This window comes from Mobula birostris, chromosome 27 (genome assembly GCF_030028105.1).
Source record: "Mobula birostris isolate sMobBir1 chromosome 27, sMobBir1.hap1, whole genome shotgun sequence".
Taxonomy (NCBI): domain Eukaryota; kingdom Metazoa; phylum Chordata; class Chondrichthyes; order Myliobatiformes; family Myliobatidae; genus Mobula; species Mobula birostris.
The window spans coordinates 8111519-8130750 of NC_092396.1; the positions used below are offsets into that span (position 1 = coordinate 8111519).

The 19232-nt window shown below is 43.7% G+C and overlaps 1 protein-coding gene across 2 annotated transcripts in view; it reads left to right on the top strand.

Moving 5' to 3' along the window:
• pik3cd (phosphatidylinositol-4,5-bisphosphate 3-kinase, catalytic subunit delta) overlaps positions 1–19232 on the top strand; it is a 241690-nt gene that overhangs the window by 70158 nt on the left and 152300 nt on the right. Inside the window, exon 3 of one of the 2 annotated variants that reach the window (XM_072245380.1) lies at positions 731–839. The exons of the other annotated variant lie outside the window; for it this stretch is intronic. The gene's annotated coding sequence lies outside the window, so the exon portion shown is untranslated. The remainder of the gene's footprint in view (positions 1–730; positions 840–19232) is intronic. 2 annotated transcript variants of the gene reach the window in all.

Below are 19232 nucleotides of genomic sequence, written 5' to 3' on the forward strand. Positions count from 1 at the left end.
CCCCAGTAGGTGATAGGAAGGAGTGTTGTGTATATAACATTTGAGTAATATTATAAATGTATTGATTGATTAAACATTCTTTGGTTGTTTAAATAATTCATTACGGGTTATATGTATCAGTGTGTGTGTGCCTCGCTTAAAGTAAAAGCGAAGTACCTGACTCTCCTGTCTCTAATTTCAATTAGTTTTGGATTTACAAAACATAACAAGGAGGAGGAGAAGGAGAAGGGGAGAAAGAAAAAGACTTATTTGCATGTAAAATGTAGGTTCATAAACACCCTCGTCCATTCATTTGATGTCACTTAACGCAAAATCCTCCCATAAATACATGGTCAATGAGCTGCAAACTCTTCTGGGGGCTGTGAAGCAATTTAGTCAAGTTACAAAGTACACCTTTTACAATTTAACTGAGGAGTCTGTCAAGCCATTGTATAAGAGAGAGGGAGAGAAAACGAAAGGCAATATGACTTTTTGAAAATTAAATCTCTTGTATTGCACTTGGGATGTCCCAAAGAAATACTTTGAACATTAGGTACTGTTATAATGCAGGGAACATGGCGGTCAATTAGCTCCTATGAACGGCAGTGTGTCGGTGTCTGGATTGTCTTTATTTTGTCAATGAGTAAACTATTGAAGGGACCCTAGTTCATCAATGGTGCTCACATCCTTTTGTCCTTTTTCAGTCTCTGGTCGCTGGTTTTGTTGACCGTATTTTCATTCTGTATTTTAGAGTCTCAGAAACGTCCAATGCAAACACAAGGCTGTGCTAAGTTGAAATTCAAATGAATGGCGATGGAATTATGGGCGCCACAAGTCAAGTTTTCTTCTGATACAAAGAGGTTTGTGTCTATTTATATTAGTACAGCAATGTGTGCTTGCGTAACCTCCTCGACAGTTGTGCCCTGAAGTTATTATTGCACTCTGACTTTTATATATTCTCCACAGTAATGAAAGGTTCCTCAGTATTGCATATATCCCATGTTCTAGAAAGTTCTGTGCATATTTAGACCATAAGACATAGGAGCAGTATTCGGCCGTTCAGTCTGCTCTGCCATTCAATCATGGCTGATTTATTAACCCACTCAAACCCAATCTCCTGCCTTCTCGCCATAAACTTTGATACCCTTACTAATTAAGTACCTATCAACTTCTGCTTTAAATATACTCAGTGACTTGTCCTCTACAGCAGTCTGTGACAATGAATTCCACAGATTCACCACCCTCTGGATAAAGAAATTCCTCCTCATTTCTGTTCTAAATGGACGTCAGTGTGTTCTGAGGCTGGGCCCTCTGGTCCAAGACACTCTCACTACTGGAAAGATCTTCTGCCTGACCACTCTGTCTAGGCCAGGGGTTTCCATCCATTTTAACCCATGGACCAATACCCTGGGGGCGGGAGGGGGACCCACAGGGAGAATGCACAAGTGCCACACGGACAGCACAGGGTGTCAGGACTGAACCCGAGCTGTTGGAGGCATAATGGCAGTACCTCCGCCACCGGGCCAGTTTCTGTTCTGTGCTTCCAGTGAACTGTTGGCAGAGATTGGCCGCTGATGTATTCAGGACCAAGGATTAGAACATAGACCTTACATTACAGTGCCATACAGGCCCTTCTGCCCACCAAGTTGTACCAACCTTTTAACCTACTCTGAGATCAATCTAACCCTTCCTCCTACATAGCCCTCAATTTTCAATCATCCACGTGCCTACCTAGGAGTTTCATAAATGTCCCTAATGGATCTGCCGCTACCATCTCCCCTAGTTCCATCACCCACCACTCTCTTTAAAAAAAAACACCTACCTGACATTTACCCTGTACTTTCCAATCACTTTTAAAATTATGAGACCCTCCCCCAGTATTAACCATTGCCACCCTGGAAGGAAGTCTCAGGATATCTATTTGATCCATGCCTCTTACCTTGCACGCCTCTGTCAAGTTGCCTGTCATTCTCCTTCACTCCAAAGAGAAAAGCCCTTGTGCATTTAACCTTTCCTCATAAGACGTGCTTTCTAATCCGGATCACATCCTAGTAAATCTCCTCTGCACCATCTCTAAAGACTCCACATCCTTCCTACAATGAGGCAACAAGAACTGAACATAGGTGTGATCTAACCAGGGTTTTATAGAACCACAACATTACCTCACAGCTCTTGATGGGAATATCAACACAAAGATATCCAGCAGGTCAGGCAGCACCTATGGAGCTAAAAAACAACAGCTTGAATCAATGAGCCTTGATCAGAACTGAAAAAGTGAGAAAACTAGTCTTTTTGAAATTGCAGAGAGGGGGGACAAGTTAGCGGGAGCAAAGTGTTTGTCCCTGAAACCCTCCACTCTGTGCTAGCTTTTGGTCACCTGTCATAATGACTGCTTGGGATCGAAGGTTCTGCCGCAGAATAAAGGAACGTCCCTTAGGAAGACTTCCTTCAGCCATAGAGTGGTGAATCTGTAGAATTTGTTACCATAGAGGTCAGTAGAGGTCCAGCATTAGGCATATTTAAGGCAGAAACTTTAATGTTCAGCAGCTATATTTCACTAGGAGGTTGATGAGATTTGGTTTGTCACCTAAGATTTTTACAGATGTACCGTGGAGAGCATTCTGACTGACTGCATCACTGTCTGGTATGGGGGGTGGGGGGAGTTACTGCACAGGATGGAAAGAAGCTTCAGAAAATTGTAAACTTAGTCAGCTCCATCTTGGGTGCTAGCCTCCGTAGTATCCAAGACATCTTCAAGAAGTGGTGCCTCAAAAAAGTGACATCCATTGTTAAGCACCCCCATCACCCAGGACGTGCCCTCTGTTACCATCAGGAAGGAGGTACAGAAGCCTGAAGGCACACACTCAGTGATTCAGGAACAGCTTCTTCCCCTCTGCCATCGGATTCCTAAATGAATAGTAAACCCATGAACACTACCTCACTTTTAAAAAAATGTTATTTCTGTTTTTGCACTATTTTTAATTTAACTATTTTTATATATACTTACTGTAATTTACTTTTCGTTCTATATTTATCATGTATTGCATTGTCCCACTGCCGCTAAGTTAACACATCTCTTAGCATATGCCAGTGATATTAGGCCCGACTCTGATTCTGAATGGCAAGAGAGTTAATGGTTACGAGATGAAATAAAAACAGCCTAATTGAATGGCAGAGTAGACTTGATGGGCTGAATGGCCTAATTCTAGTCCTATATCTTATGGTTTTAAGTAAATTCTTGTCACCTAGTGATAAGGAGCAAGGTTCGACTTTATTTGCCATAGCCATTTACATGTATTATAAATTTGCTGTGGCATGTTGTCACGACATGCAACAAAAACAACATTCAACAATTATGCAGAAAAAAAGACATATAAAAATAAACTTAGAAGTATGGATACGGAATGAAATGTGGATAAATACCATCTGAACATGATTAAGATGTGGAATTACAGTTCTTTTTCACAACCACAGTAAGTTTGAGCGGTGAGCTTGCATTGATGCAGTCCATGCCCTTTGTACACAACGCATGATAAATCTTGTTAATACCAGTAAATGCTACATTAGTTTTACTGCATTAAGTGTTTGGCTTAAGTTAAAATATTAATGGCAACATGTTGAGACACTGTGCAGTTTTACCAGTGTATCCTTTTAAGAGATTGGACATTTGTTCGAGTGTAAAGCTGATCCGGTGAAACTCTTTAATCAGTTGCTTTCAGGGAGTGTGCGTAATTCAATTGGACGATTCAATGATTGACAGCAGATGTTTTGGCCAATTGCGATGCACCTGTGTAAAAAGTGAATGTGACTATTCGGAACGTTTCTGTGAGGGTTGCAGCCGCCTGCAAATTCGTGGCTTCTTGCTCATTGGTTTGTTTTGCTAGTGGTGACATGTTTGGTCCGCTTTTAATGAAATCCTCTACAAAAAAACTGTTTGTGCAGTGGAAATAATTATCAATGATTAGTGAACTAATATTTTCTGTAATATTTAACATGTTAGAGTCACTGAGTCGTACAGCATGGAAACAGGCCCTTCAGCCCATCGGGATAGGGCTGACCTCAAGCCCTTGTTCACTAGTCCCACCCTATTATTCCTGTGTTTCCATCAACTGCATGATGAAAGTTCTTGGCTCAAAACATCGACTGTTTTTCCCCTTTCCATTGATGCTGCCTGACCTGCTGAGCTCCTCCAAACATTTTGTGTGTGTGTTTCTACCAACTACCCCCAAATTCTCCAACTCGCCTACACAGGGGCAATTTACAGTGGCTAGTGACCTACCAACCTGCACGTCTTTGGGGTGTGGGAGGGAAATGGAGGAAAATGATTTTGACACTACTGGAGGTCAGGGTTGAACCAGGGTTACTGAAGTTGGTTCTTCCAGCACAAACTTATCTCCTCTAACATAAGTTTGTTCAAAGTACAATTTATTCATCAGAAATGGAGTATTGTGAGCAGTTTTTCTAAGAAAGGTTGTGCTGGCATTGGAAAGGGTCTGGAGGAGGTTTACAAGAATGACCCTGAGAATGAAAGGTTAATGTGTGAGAAGTGTTTGATGGCTCTCGGCCTGTACTTGTTGAAATTTTAGAAGAATGAGGGGGGATCTCATTGAAATCCATCAGATATTGAAAGGCCTAGATAAAGTGGACATGGAGAGGATGTTTCCAATAGTGGGGGTGTCTTGGAGCAGAGGTCACAGTCTCAAAATAGAAGAACGTACCTTTAAAACGGAGATGAGGAGGAATTTCTTTAGCCAGAGGGTGGTGAATTTGATTAGTAAGGGCATTCAAGGTTAAGGAGAGAAGGCAGGAGAATGGAGTTGAGTTGGATAAGAAATCAGTCATCAAACAAGAAAGTCTGCAGATGCTGGAAATCCAAGCAACACGCACACAAAGTGCTGGAGGAACTCAGCATTTTGTGTGTGTTGTTGAATGAATTAGCCATGAGCAAATACTGGAGCAGACTCAATGGGCCAAATGGCCTAATTCTGCTCCTATGTCTTATGGTCTTCATCATCATCACCATTATGTACTGTGTCGTATGATGTGGACGATCATTGTCTTTCCATGACCATGTTTGTCCTTGGTAAGTTTTCCTACAGAACTGGTTTGCCATTGCCTTCTTCTGGGCAGTGTCTTTACAAGACGGGTGACCCCAGCCATTATCAGCACTCTTCAGAGATTGTCTGCCTGGTGTCAGTGGTCATATAACCAGGAGTTGTGATATGCACCAGCTGCTCCTACAACCATCCACCACCTGCTCCCGTGGCTTCACGTGACCCCGATCAGGGGGCTGAGTAGGTGTTGCACCTTGCCCGAAGGTGATCTGCAGGCTAGTAGAGGGAAGGAACACCTTACACCTCCTTTGGTAGAGATGTATCTCCACCCCACCACCCAATTACGGCTTACGGGCTTAAAAAATTTATTTGTACAAATGGGACATAGCAGTATTTTCATGCTCTGTACCTAGCACATCATTCTGGTTTACACTATGGCAATGTGTCACCGGTGTTTGATTCTCAAACGTTCCACTTATGAAGGTCAGAGAGGTTATTATATGAGATTCAGTGACAGTTTGGCCAGTGGTGGGAGGCCTTTCCGGCAACTGCTCCAAGCTTACATGTGGCACTCAGCATGGATGCCTGGAGCATGGATTGCAGCCTTGTATGATGTCTGGGTTGTGGACAACCCCATGTACTGAAAACTCAATGAGATGTCTTTCACCGAACTCACGACCTTTGAGCAGCTCTTCGTTACCATTAGCAGAAATTCTATGTTCAGTCAGATGTCTGGTTACAGAATCTATAGAAAGATCTGACCCTACGAGACAGTGGCAGCGTCTTTGTTGGTTAGAGTGAAAGCCTGATGCTCATTGCCACTTGTCCTGTACAGGTAAAAATCTTCAGGGGCCTCTACTGCACTTTCTTACAGAGTATGAGCAGTTATGAGGAAGTTATGCAAAAAGGTAGCAGGAAAACATAATTTTAATTCGGATTCCCATTCCTGTTCTGACGTGTCAGTCCATGGCCTCCTCTTGTGACATGATGAGGCCACCCTCAGGGTGGAGGAACAACACCTTAAATTCTGTCTGAGTAGCCTGATGGAATGAATATCGATTTCACCTTCCAGTCAAAAAAAATTCCCTCGACCTCCTGTCTTCTATTCCCCGCTGTGGCCTCTTACCTCTTATCTCACCTGCCTGTCACCTCCCCCTAAGTCCCCTCTGTTTTCTCATTTCCATAGATGCAGCCTGACCTGCTGAGTTCCTCCAGCGTTTTGTGTGTGTTGCATGGGATAACATAGGATTGACGTTACTGAGCTAACAGTTTCGGGAACCTGGCTCAGGAGGCATTCAAGTAGATTTATTATTGTTCAGTCTGACACAGCAGTTTTCAAATCTAACATAGCAGCAAGACCATTGGTTTATCATCAGACCATAAGACATGGGAACAGAATTAGGACATTCAGCCCATCAAGTTTGCTCCAACATTCCATCGTGGCTGACCCTGCATCCCACTCATTAAACTTCATTGGCCTACGTGCTTGTACCAACCTGTGACTGGATCATGACTGTTCTCACCCTGTAGAATTGCCCCAATAACAGCAAATATCACAAAACCCCCATGTGACCAATAGGCAAATTTGCCAATGATACCACTGTGGTTGGACTAATCACAGGGGCAGACACAAAGGAGACTACAGATGCTGGAAAGCCCAGGTAGAATGGACGTGCAGAATATGTTTCCACTCGTGGGGGAGTCTAGGACCAGAGGGCACAGCCTTAAAATTGGAGGATGTCACTATTGAATATTAAAAGGCGTAGACAGAATGGACGTGCAGGGGATGTTTCTTATTGTTAGAGTTTCTAGGACAGGAGGCACAGCCTCAGAGTGCAAGGACGTCCCTTTAGAACAGAGATGAGGAGGAATTTCTTTAACCAGAGGGTGGTGAATCTATGGAATTCATTGCCACAGATGGTTGTGGAGGCCAAGTCATTGAGTATATTTAAGCGGAGGTTGATAGATTCTTAATTAGTAAGGGCATCAAAGGTTATGGGGAGAAGGCAGAAGAATGGGATTGAAGGGGAAAGTAAATCAGCGATGATCGAATTTCAGAGCAGTTTTGATGGGCCGAGTGGTCTAATTCTGCTCCTATATCGTATGGTCTTATGCCATAGGACGTGGGAGGGGACAGGCCTTTCAGTCCGCGAATAGAGTGGTGTTGTGGTGGAGCTACCAGAGTGAGGATCCAGAGAACCTGAATATTGGTTATGGAAAGTAATCCGTTTTAATAAATATTAACAACAAGAGTAGAAGTATGGTGGTTACATTGCCTGGCCAATTAGTTGTAGATCCTCAGCATTGGGATATTTTGTTAACAACTCTCTGAAATGTATTTATTGCGATACAGCGCGGAACAGGCCCTTCTGTCCCCTCAAGCCACACCGTCCAGCAATCCCTCGATTTAGTCCTAGCCTAATCACAGGATAATGACCAGTTAGCCTACCAACCGGTACACCTTTGGTCTGTGGGGGACGGGGGGAGCTGGAGCACCCAGAAGAAACCCACATGGTCAAGGGGAGAACGTACAAACTCCTTACAGGCAGCGGCGGGAATTGAACCGGGTCACTGGGATTGTAAAGCATTATGCTAATCACTACACTGCCAAATGGCCTAACAAATCCTTCAGTTCAGGGCAAAATGATGCTGAGGAAGAGTTGTTGATTGAAAAATTAATTTTGGTGCTCCCTCCACTGATGTTGCCTGACCTTATAAACAGTCCCAGCATTATTGCTTTATCAATCAGCGAACAAAGAACAGTACAGCACTGTACAGGTCCTTCCCCCTACAATGTTGTACCGATGCTTTAACCTATTCCAAGATCAATCCAACCCTTCCTTTCTCCAGACCCCTCCATTTATCTTTCAAACATGTGCTTATCTAAAGAATAAAGGCATCCGTTAGTCTTGCGAGACCATGGATCTGCGCCTGGAAGATCTTTACTCTCCAGGGCGTAAGCCTGGGCAAGATTGTAAGGAAGACCAGCAGTTGCCCATGCTGCAAGTTTCCCCTCTCCACGACACCAGTGTTGTCCAAGGGAAGGGCATTAGGACCCATACAGCTTGGCACCGGCGTCATCTCAGAGCAATGTGTGGTTAAGTGCCTTGCTCAAGGACACAGTATGCTGCCTCAGCTGGGGCTTGAATCACAACCTCCAGGTCGCTAGTCCAATGCCTTAACCACTTGGCCACGTGCTTATCTAAGAGTTTCTTAATAAACCCTAGTGCGCCTGCCTCTACCACCACTCCTGGCAGCACGTTTCGTGCACCTCTGTGTAGAAAACCTACCGCTGATATCCCCCTCCCCATGCCCATACTTTCCTCTCAACACCTTATAGTTATGCCCCCTTGTGTTAGTCACTTCCACCCAGGGGAAAAAGCTTCTGTCTATCCACTCGATTGATGGCTCTTATCATCTTGTACCTCTCTATTAAGTCACCTCTTGTCCCCCTCTCCAGAGAGAAAAGCCCCAGCTCACTCACCCTTTCCTCATGAGACATGCTCTCTGATCCAAGCATCATCCATGTAAATCTCCTCTGCACTTTCTCTGAAGGGATTTGGGGGATGAGCGATAAACGCTGGCCTCCATGTGAAGGGATAAATCAAGAAAACGTGAGCTTGCTTTGTTATTAGTGTCCCCTCGCTTGTCCATGGAAGAAAATCTGAAGGGCTGATGTGCATGCGATGCCAGCCCCACACTGCTGTGACCTGTGGTAAACTAACCTCTAAAATATCTGAGCTGATGTACTGTGGAGAGTATCCTGACTGGTTGCATCACAGCCTGGTATGGAAACACCAATGGCCTTGAAAGGAAAAGCCCACAGAAAGTTGTGGATACAGCCCAGTCCATCACAGATAAAGTTCTTCCCACCTTTGAACACACCCGTCACAGGAAAGCAGCATCAGTCATCAAGAGCCTTCCATCATCCAGGCCACGATCTCTTCTCACTGTTGGCATCAGGAAGGAGGTGCAGGAGCCTTAGGTCCCTCACCACCAGCTTTAGGAACAGTTATTACCCCTCAAACATCAGGATAACTTCACCCACCCCAACACTGAACAGATTCCATAACCCATGGACTCACTTTCAAAGACTCTATGACTTGTGTTTCTGTGACTTGCTGCTAAAAGTTGTAAATTTGAGTGGTATTAGGGAGAAGGCGGGAGAATGGGGTTCAGAGGGATAATAAATCTGTCATGATGGAATGGTGGAGCAGACTCGATGGGCCAAACAGCCTAATTCTGCTCCTATGTCTTTTGGTCTAAAGTATTTTGGATTCTGAAAATACCAGGCTCCATTTTATCTTCCTTCCAATGCTGATGAAGCGGCTTTGACCAAAACTTTAATTCTCTCTTTCCACGGAAGCTGCCTGACTTTCCAAGTGTCTCCAGCGTTTTCTGTTTTTCCTGGAAATAATGTGTTCCAGTAAAAGGAAATGTTATATTTCATTAGCACCTCTCTTGGCCTTGAGATGTCTCAATCCAATGAAGCCTGTTATCTTCCATAGAGAATCCAACCGAATGATCTATCCAAAGCTTCTGAAAAGTAAGAGTTATGTGAACATAGTAACCATGGCAACCAATCTGTGCAAAAAGAGTCCCCACAGTAGTAGTGTGAGAAGGCCAAGATACAGGGGTTCCCAATTCTTTTTATGCCATGTACCAATACTTTTAAGCAAGCGGTCTGTGGATTCCAGGTTGGAAACCCCTGTCAAAGTCATTTAATTGGCCAGGATGTATGTGGTTGAGAAGGATAATAATCAGCCATGATGAAATGACAGTGCAGCTTGATAGGCCAAATGCTCTAAATTCTACTCCAATGCCTTCTGGTCTTATGAGACTTCAGGGAGAATTTTCTCACTCCTGCTTGGTCTAGTCAGGTGGAATCTTTAGAGAGGGGAAAACAATCTTTTGGAGGAACTCAGCAGGTTGAGCAGTACATTTCCAAAGCTCAAAGTAAATTTATTATCAAAATACATCTATGTCATCATATAGAACCCTGTGATTCGTTTTCTTGTGGGCATTCATGGTAAATACAAGGAAACACAATAGAATCAATGAAAAGACACAAGCGACGAGTAACAATGTGAAAAAGACAACAAATTGTGCAACTACCAAATGGAAAAAAAGTAATAATAATAAATAAATAAGCAATAAATATTGAGAACATGAGCTGTAGAGTCTGTAAAAGTGAGTCTATAGGACATGGCCTGAAATATCAGAAAAGGACATGCTCTCAGCATTCGATGTTGCTTTTTTTGAGGCATTGACTTTCAAAGACATCCTTGGAGGTGGAGAGACCAGTGTCCAAGATGGAGCTGGCTGAATTTACAACCCTCTGCAGCTTTATCCAATCCTGCGACTGAAAATAGAGTGACCGGTGGATAGTGGAGGGGGTGGGATGGGCAGCTGAGGGCTGCGTGGAAGCTAGTCGTCATGAAGCTGGCGAAGAGCTCAAATCCACATGACCCATTTCAATTGATGGACAAGGTAGAGAGCCAAATGGATTTAGCCTATTAGCAGTTCAAAGTAAATTTATGTCACTATATACAACTCTGAGATCCATTTTCTTGCGGGCATTCACAGTAAAGCACACAAGCACAATAGGATCAGTGAAAAACTACACACACCAATGTGCAAAAGATAACAAACTTACAAATACAAAAAGAAAAATAAACTAATAAATAATATTGAGTACAGGAGCTGTAGAGACCTTGAAAGTGAGTCCATAGATTGCAGATTCAGTTAACTGCTGGGGTAAATGAAGTTATCCACTCTAGTTCAGGAGCCTAATGGTTGAGGGGTAATAACTGTTCCTGAACCTGGTGGTGTGGGACCTAAGGCTCCTGCACCTCCTGCCCAAAGGTAAGCCAGAAGAGAGCATAACCCGGATGGCAGAGGTCCTTGATGATGGATAGTGTCTTCCTGCGACAGCAGTCCTTGCAGGTGTGCCCAGTGGTGGGGAGGGCTTTACGCTTGATACAGGAATAAACCAGAGAGAGAATTGTAAGAAGCTGTTTAGTTTATCAACCAGGGTGATTCATATTGGATGGGTGATTGTTTTTACTATAAAGTGTTAAGATAAGCGGAGCTGTGGCAGACTGAACCACAATTCACGCCTGTACAGAAGGTTGTTTTTAATGGGTAGTACACCACAGCCTCCCACACACCTCCTTGAATGACTAAGCAAGGCCCTTTTCTTTGTGAATTCAGGTAACCATGCTCATTCTGATTGCTTCCTGCTGAGGAAACGTACTCTCTGTCTAATTGTAGCGGCCAAAAACACTTTTATTACTCTTGGGTAAACAGAGATCGAGCCTGGTCCTAGTCAGACTGGGTTTTTCTTTTTTAAAAAACAAATGTCCGTGTATGTGACAAACACGAGAAGATCTGCAGGTGCTGGAAATCCAAAGCAACACACACAAAATGCTGGAGGAACACAGCTGGTCAGGTAGCATCGACAGAAAAGAGTACACAGTCAACATTTTGGGCTGAGACCCTTCTTCAGAACTGAGAGATGCCTAAATTAAATGGTGGGGGTGGCAGGGAAGGAGGCTAGCTGGAAGGTGATAGGTGAAGCCAAGTGGGTGGGAAAGGTCAAGGGCTGGAGAAGAAAGAATCTGATAGGAGAGGAGAGCGGACAGTAGGAGAAAGGGAAGGAGGAGGGGACCCAGGGGAAGTGTTAGGCAGGTGAGAAGAAGTGAGAGGTCAGAGTGGGGAGTAGAGAAGGGGGGATGGGGAAATTTTGTTCCCCGGAAGAAGAAATCAATATTATAGGTTGGAGGCTACCCAGATGCTCCTCCACACAGAGGGTGGCTTCATCTTGTCACAAGAGGAGGCCATGGATCAACACATTGGAACAGGAACGGGAGTTGGAATTAAAATGTTTGGCCACTGGGAAGTCCCCAGTTGAGGCGGCTGGTGTGGAGGTGCTCAATGAAATGGTCCCCCACATACGTGGCACTTTTCATAAGCTGGGTGGTCTGAAGTGTTTTACAGTCAATACTTTTTGAATTGTAATCAGTGCTATTACCTAGGACATAAGGCAACCATTTTGACTACACCCATGATCCCATAGGATAAAGGGGCAGAATAAAGCCATTCAGCCCATTGAGTCTGCTCATAGCATAGTGGTCAGCACAACACTTTACAGTACCACTGGCCCAGGTTCAATTCCCGCCACTGCCTGTAAGGGGTTTTGTACATTCTCCCCCGTGACACGCATGGGTTTCCTCCCACAGTCCAAAGATGTATCGTCGCTAAGTTAATTGGTCATTTAATCATCCCATGATTAGGCTAGGGTTGAATAAGGGCATTGCTAGGCGCCGTGGCTGGAAGGACCAGAATGGCCTAGTCTGCACTGCATCACAATATATAAATAAATAAACATTTCGATTGCGGCTGAAGGGTTTTCCCTCATAACTCCATTCTCCTGTCTCTTCCCCATAACCTTTGATGCCCTTACTCAGAAAGAAACCAGTCAAACTCCACTTTAAGTATGCAACCTACCATCCCTGGTCTTCCCCTAATCTGCAGTTCAGTCCGTTCACACCTCGGGCTGGAGCACCGTGCCCAGGAGTGTGTCAGTTTTTGTGTGTAGTGCTCCACCGGTTCTGGTGTATTCCCTGTTCTACTGTAACTGCCTCGAGAAAATGAACCCCGACATACTATATGGTAACAGAAAGTTAGGTTCACCTGTACACTTCGTTCACGCAAATATCTAATCAGGCAATCATGTGGCAGCAACTCTGCACAAGAGCATGCAGACATGGTCAAGAGGTTCAGTTGTTGTTCAGACCAAACATCAGAATGGGGAAGAAATGTGATCTAAGTGACTTTGACTGTGGAATGGTTGTTGGTGTCATACGGGGTTTGCTTGAGTATCAAAGAAACTGCTCATCTCCTGGGATTTTCATGCACAACAATCTCTTAGAGTGGGGCTTCCCAACCTTTTTTATGCCGTGGACCAGTACCATTAAGCAAGGGGTCTGTAGGCCCCAGGTTGGGAACCCCTGCTTTAGAGTTTACAGAGAACGGTGCAAAAGTCAAAAAATGTCCAGTGAGTGGCAGTTCTGCAGGAGAAAATGCCTTGTCAATGAGAGAGGTCAGAGGTGAATGGCCAGACTGGTTTAAGCTGACAGGAAGGCGACAGTAAGGGTGTGCTGAAGAGCATCCCTGAAGGCACAGCACATTGAACCTCAAAGCGGATGGACTGCTGTAGCAGAAGATCACGGACAAATACTCAGTGGACACTTTATTAGGTACAGCAGGGTACTTGTCCTGTTTTATCTAGTTTAGCTTTTTTTTAAACTTGAGTGAAGATCTGCAGTTCCAATATATTTTGTCGAAATATATATTGAAAATAGCAAATGGTGCACAGTCAGGATTCCTACTGCAAGGAATGATGGGGAACAATCTGCTGGAGGAACTCAGTGAGCAAACAATTTTAAAAATAGTGAGGTAGTGTCCATTCAGAATCTGATGGCAGAGGGGAAGAAACTGTTCCTAAAACGTTGAGTATGTGTCTTCAGGCTCCTGTAACACTTCCTTGATAGCAGCAATGAAAAGAGAACATATCCTGGTTGATGGAGGTCCTTAATTATGGGTACCACCTTTTTGAGGCATTGGCTTTTGAAGCTTTTTCAGGAGTCGTGATGTAGGGTTTTAACGTCAACCATTCCCTTCCTCCCATCGATACTGCTTGACCTGCTGAGTTCCAACAGCACTAAGCCTCCAGACTGTGTATAGCTCAGATTCTGGTATCTATGGTCTCTTGTGTCTCTAAGACGGTGAGTTTCCGAGCCACAGTTTTCCAGCTCTCTCTTTTCTACTTCCTCCTCCTACCACTTTAAATGGAACACATTAATAATTAGGTGCTTTTTCACTTATTTCTGTAATTAAATATTTTCTTTATGAGTTATGTTTACACATAAAGCCAGATTGACCTGCAAATAACATCGCTGGCTGTGTTGCAAACGGTGCATTTCACTGTATGTTTCGATATATGTGTTTGAAACCTAAATCTGAATATTTTAAAAGTATCTGGGGCATACAGGACCAATACTTTCAGAGGCTGACGAAGATTAACATTTGTAATTGCGGCACATTTTGACCCCAAGAAATTCAGACTGCCGATCTCACATCGGAGAGTGTTTAATTTTTAACAATCAAGGATCAACTTTATTTGCCCTATACATTTACCTGTATTAGGAATTTGCTGTGATGTGTTGGTCAGGGCATGACATGCAATGAAAAGCAACATTCAACAATTATAAGATTAAAAATAGAGGTTCAAGTACGTATATGGAATAAAATATGCATAAATACCTTTATGTATTTACAATGTAAACAACATTATGAGAAGTGGGTGATGGAGGTCCTTAATTATGGCTGCCACCTTTTTGAGGCATTGCCTTTTGAAGCCTTTTCAGGAGTCGTGATGTAGGGTTTCGACGATTCTCTTCCTCCCATCGATACTGCTTGACCTGCTGAGTTCCAACAGCACTAAGCCTCCAGGTTGTGTATAGCTCAGATTCTGGTATCTACAGTCTCTTATGTCTCTAAAACGGTGATTGTCAAAACACATATTTTGAATAAAATATGCATAAATACATAAATACCTTTATGTGTTTAAAATGTAATCAGCGTTATGAGAAGTGGTTCAAGTGCTTACAGTGATAGGGATAATAGATAGAGGGGGTGGGGTGGGGCTATCTAGAATGGTTGATCAGATCAATTGCTCGGGGAAAGAAATTTTTAACATGGCATGAAGTGTTTGTTTTAATAGCACTATACTACTTTCCAGAAGGGAGTTTTTTTTTAGAAAAGACAGCTTGCTAAGTAGGTGACACATGCACAAAGTGCTGGAGGAACTGTGAATGTCAAATTATCCTGTGGTAAATTTATTTGTCTGAATCTAGCTTTCTCCAGTTGGATTGTTCCTTGAAGAGACAGGAAGATCAGATTGTCCTCATGCACTCTGTGCCCTTTAACCTCGGGTCCTCTCTATGGAAACGGCCATCGATCGATCTGTGGCTGGCTTCTTTCCAAGCAGACAGAGAGCAGTCTGCAGTGTCCAATGCTCCTGTCGCACACGCTGTGGGTGGAGTTCAAGAGACCAGTCTGATCCGCAGATGGCTGCAACTCTTCAGTGGCTCCTGGACTCTTGCCACAGGAGACCTGAGCTGCTGGCCACCACTGCCTGTGCCTTTAATCTGAGAAAACATCTGTCTCCCCCACCACGCAGGCCAGCCTTTCCACAGAAACAGTTCAATAACAAAAGCAGTTGGGTTATTAGATTAGTGGCTTCCTTTAATTCTGGGAGCTTTCAAGGCAGGCAATTGATAATGTTAGTGGAAGAGCATGACGTTTTGAGTATTTCCAGGGAGTCTGACTACTGTTTATGTTGCACTTATCATATGCTTTTTAAATGGTGTTTTGTTTGAAAAACAGTGCACTGTGGAGAAGTAGTTTCCTGCGTGTGTTTGTCTTGTTTGTGAATGTGGCTTTGTGAGTGAATGTGTCTGAGTGTGTGTGTGTGTGTGTGTGTGTGTGTGTGTGTGTATACATGCACGCATCCATCTTTGTGAATATGTGTGTGTCTGGTCTGTGCATGTGCATTTCTGTGTGAATGTGTATGCATATGTCTTTGTGTGTGCTTGTGTCTTGTCTGTGCCTTTGTGTGTGGATATGTCTTTGTATGTGTGTCTGTCTTTATGTGTGTCTCTGTGTGTCTTTGTCTTTGTGTGAGCATGTGTGTATGTGCTTGTGTCTTTTTCCATTTTGTATGTGTGTGCATGTCTTTGAATGTGTGTCTGTCTTTATGTGAGTGTGTGTGTCTCTGTGTCTCTTTGTGTGTCTTTGTCTTTGTGTGAGCGTGTGTGTATGTGCTTGTGTGTCTTTTTCCATTTTGTATGAGTGTGTACGTCTTTGTATGTGTGTCTGTCTTGGTCTTCGTGTGTAAATATTTGTCTCTTTGTGTGAGCATGAGTGTGTGTGTGTGTGTGTCTCCATGTCTTTTTATGGTTGTGCGTGTTTGTGAGTATTTGTGTCTCCATGTGTCTTTTCTGTATAAGTGTGTGTCACTTTGTGTAAGTTTGTGTCTTTGTGTGTTTCTGTGTGTGTGTATGTATGTATATATATATATATATATATATATATATATATGTATGCATGTCTCTGTGTGTGTGTATGTGTGTATATGTGTGTATATATATATATATATATATATATATATGCATGTCTCTTTGTGTGCGTTTTATGTAGAGTGCTTTCAATAGCTCGAAGCCACATGCAAAAATGAGTTTGATGTTAATCAGCTGAGCAGTTTCACAATTCTTGCAGTTGAGCAAAGGGAAATGTTTACTGAGAGGTAGCAAGTCTTGAAATGTGTTATTGTTTAAAAGGGAAGCGCAGATGCTCTAGTTCTGGTATTGCTTGCAACACTTAGCAATCACTCAGTGCTTTCTGATCGATCATGACAGCCACAAGAATACTACAGTAGCATAGATGAACCTCCTACAGCTTATCAGATTAACCCCGATTTGAGAAGGAAGTAGGATATTTTATTGCCAGGAACGGTTTTTAAAAATTTGTCAGCTGAGATGTATTTTAGAGCTGCTACGGTCATAATAACATTCTGCAATTTGTCTCCATTTTGGGTTCATTTCGACATTGGGTGCTGGGTCTAGGAGAATGGTGGGAGACAAATTATTAGAGGTATAGCTAGGTAAATGCAAACTTTTTCTACTGAGGTTGGGTGAGACTAGGACTAGAGAACATAAGTTAAGGGTGAAAGGTGAAATATTTAAGGGGATCTTGAGGGAGAACAACTTCACTCAGAGAGTGGTGCAAGTGTGGAATGAGCTGCCAGCGGAAATGGTAGATGTGGTTTCAATTGCAACTGGGAAGGAAGAGGGCCAAACCAATCCTGATGAAGGGTCACAGCCTGAAATGTCAACTGTTTATTCTCCTCCATAGATGGAGGAACTTGCTGAGTTCCTCCTGTATTCTGTGTGGTTTGCACAATTTATACTTGCTCACGGCTGTGGCCTGAGTTGAACCCTGGTGGATTTGCAGGCTGCCGGGCTGCTAGCTGGTCTCTGTCCGGTCCTGGACGGAGGTCCCCAGCACGTTCCTGGAAAAAAGTGTGGGCGATGAGGAGCCTTCCCTGGGTGGCAGATGTTGCTAGCTGTCATGACAGAGGAATATGTCATCCAAGTGAGCAAGTGGGCCTCGTACTCTGGGGCTGGGTATGCTCTTGCGTGCCCACCGAGAAGAGGTGGAACCCCAGTTGGGTGGGCTCCCTTCAGCCCAAATTCAGAAGACCCTCTGTTCTATTTATTTATTTTGTGTTTGAACAGATTGTTTTCTTTTGCACTCTGGTTGTTTGTCAGTCTTTACTTTTGTATAGTTAGTAATTAATTCGGTTGTGTTTCTTTGTTCTACTGTGAATGCCTGCAAGAAAATGAATCTCAGGGTTGTACATGGTGGTATTACTTTGAACTTTTCCTGCTACTGGCTCTGCTCAAACTCCAGAAAGCACAAGTCAGGAGTCTCAGGGAACACTGGCAACAATCAAGGAAATCTGCAAATCGTGGCGATAGGAGGTGGAGGTCAGTGAGCAGTGGTGTATTGCAAGGATCGCTGGCAGGACCCTTGTTCTCTGTGATATATAGGTAATGACTCAGATGTGAATGGAAGAGGTATTTGTTTGTTTACAGATGACACAAAGGTTGGTGGTGTTGTGGATAGTGAGGAAGATTGACAAGAGTACAGCAGGACACAGAAAGCTGCGTGGAGTGTTGTCAGATGGAATTTAACTTTGATAAAAGTAATATTCTGGTATTTTGGGAGGTCAGAGAGTGATAGGATATGCAGCAAATGGTGGGGTGCTGAGAAAAATTGATGATCTGAGGGACCTTGGAGTTAGCACATAGAACATAGTAGAGCACGGAGCAACACACACAAAATGCTGGAGGAACTCAGCAGGTCAGGCAGCGTCTGTGGAAATGAATAAACAGTCAACATTATGGGCCGAAACCCTTCATCAGGACTGGAAAGGAAGGGGCAAGATACCAGAATAAAAGGGTGGGGGAAAGGGAAGGAGTGATGGGTGAAGCTAGGTGGGTGGGGGAGAGGGGGAATGAAGTAAGAAGCTGGGAGGTGATAGGTGGGAAAGGTAAAGGGCTGGAGAAGGAGGACTCTGATAGAGAGCAGAGTGGATCATGAGAGAAAGGGAAGGAGGAAGGGTACCAGGGGAGGTGTTGGGCAGGTGAAGAGAAGAGGTAAGAGGTGGGACCAAAGTGGGGAGATGAAGAAGTACAGCACAATACAGACTCTTCAGCCCATGATATTGTGCCGACTTTTTAACCTACTCTAAAATCAATCTAACCTTTCCCTTCCACATAGCCCTCCACTTTTCTATTATCTCTGTGCCTATCTGCGTATCTTAAGTGTCTCTAATGTATCTGCCTCTACCACCATCCCCAACAGCACGTTTCACATACCCACCTCTCTTTGTGTAAAAAAAAATTACCTCTGACATCCCGTTTTCCCCCTGCCCCCAGAGGCACTAGCTTTCCCAACATCCAAGACACCTTCAAAAGATGATGCCTCAGAAAGGTGGCATCCATCATTAAGGACCCCCATCACCGAGGACATGCCTTCTTCTCATTGCTACCATCAGGGAGGAGGGACAGGAGCCTGAAGGCCCCTCTGCCATCCGATTTCTGAATGGGCACTGAACCCATGAACACGACCTCACTACTTTTCCCTCTCTTTTTCCACTACTTATTTAATTTGATCTTTTGCTTTTTTATATATACTTGTTGTAATTTATATATTTTAGGATGCTGTCTAAGTTGCATGCCATCTTGGTCAATGTCGCCCATCCACTACATAATGTACTGGGTGGGCACAGGAGTACATTCAGCCAGAGACTCATTCCATCGAGATGCAGCACAGAGCATCATAGGAAGTCATTCCTGTCTGTGGCCATCAAACTTTACAACTCCTCCCTTGGAGGGTCAGACACCCTGAGCCAATAGGCTGGTCCTGGACTTATTTCATAATCTACTGGCATAATTTTACATATTACTATTGAACTATTTATGGTTCTATTACTATTTATTATTTATGGTGCAACTGTAATGAAAACCAATTTCCCCTGGGATCAATAAAGTATGGCTATTGCAATGT